Genomic DNA, 1711 nt, shown 5'->3' on the forward strand with positions numbered 1-1711 from the left:
CGTTTTTCTTCATAGAACCTAGCTTCTCGTATTATTTGCTCAGCATACAGGTTGAATAAATATGGTGAAAGAATACAACCATGTCGCACACCTTTCCCAATTTTAAAACATTCAATGTTCCCATGCTCTGTTCGAACAACTGCTTCTTGGTCCAGGTACAGATTTCTCAGAAGTACAATTAAGTGTTCAGGAATACTCTACTTTGCAATGTTGCCCATAGTGTTTCAATAATCTTCCCTCAGAAAAGAGTACTAAAATTCTCAATGATTACGATTCATTTAACATTGAGTTTAGCCAAATTTAGAATGTACAGTACATCAGAGAAAACTGCTTTCTCAGCATAAGATTGTTAGACGGGTGCTTTAATTTCTAAGTAGTATCAATTATATTGAACTTCGCTTCCTAAATAATTAGGAATTATTCCAAAATAATTAAATAAGGTAAAGAAGTTAGAGAAATTATAATTCTCCACTACTTTCATTTCTGGATTCCAGGTATAATGCTGTAAGATAAGCACTGGACTGCTACCCACAAGATTAAAACCTACCAGCCACTCCTCAGAAACCACATACAGGATCATTAAGGATCAGAACCTACTCAATGGCACTTAACAACAACACTTAACTACAGCAGAGAGATACCAAGGGAAGAGTCAGGTAAGGGTCTGTTTCTGATGGACCAAAGTCAGAGGTATGTTGTTATGTGCCGTGGAGTCGGTTCTGACTCATAGCGACCCTGTACAGGGTTTCCAAGGCCGTAAATCTTTACAGGAGCAGAAAGCCTCCTCTTCCTCCCGCGGAACAGCTGATAGTTTCGAACTGCTGACCTTGTGGTTTGCAGCCCGATTCATAACCACTACGCTACCAGAGTCAGAGGTATAGGGGTGTAATATTAGGGGGTGAGTTCTGGTCAGTGGTGGGACTGTTGCAGTACCCAATACCATAGTGCTTTCAGATCTACCTTACCCCTGATTTTTCCTGTATAGAAACATATAAAGGGACCCAGAAGGAGTCACTCACCATACAAAAGAATAATAATTTTAAAAATATATGGCCATGGACCAGATGAGTCTGAATTCTAGTCATTTTTATCCAGTGGAAGATTGCTAGGTTGTAATCATCTCTTAGATCAAAAATGAAAAAATAGAAGGGTGATTGACACTACTTTAAATATATACATATATATATATTTGAGTTATGGTGTTGGAGGAGAATATTGAAAGTACCATGGGCTGCCAAAAGAACCAATAGACCCGTTTTGGAAGAAGTTCAGCCAGAGTGCTCCTTGGAGCCCAAGATGGTCAAACTTCATCTCTCATACTTTGGACATACTGTCAGGAGGAACCAGTCACTGGAGAAGGATATCATGTTTGATAAGGTGGAGGGTCAGAGAAAAAGAGGAAGACCCCCAACGAGATGGATTGGCCAAGTGGCAGCATTGATGGACTCAACCATGGCCACAGTAGTGAGGTTGGCCCAGGATCGGGCAGTGTTTCGTTCTGCTGTGCATAAGGTCATTATGGGTCGGTACCGACTCGATGGCTCCTAACAACAACAAATATATATATGTAAAGAGAGAGAGCTCTGGTAGTGCAGTGGTTACAAATCGGGCTGTGAACCTCAAGGTCAGCAGTTCGAAACTACTAGCTGCTCCGCGGGAGGAAGATGAGGCATTCTGCTCCGGTAAAGATTAACAGCCTCGGAAACCCTGT

Source organism: Chrysochloris asiatica, unplaced genomic scaffold (assembly GCF_000296735.1).
Source record: "Chrysochloris asiatica unplaced genomic scaffold, ChrAsi1.0 scaffold00211, whole genome shotgun sequence".
In the NCBI taxonomy this organism is placed as follows: domain Eukaryota; kingdom Metazoa; phylum Chordata; class Mammalia; order Afrosoricida; family Chrysochloridae; genus Chrysochloris; species Chrysochloris asiatica.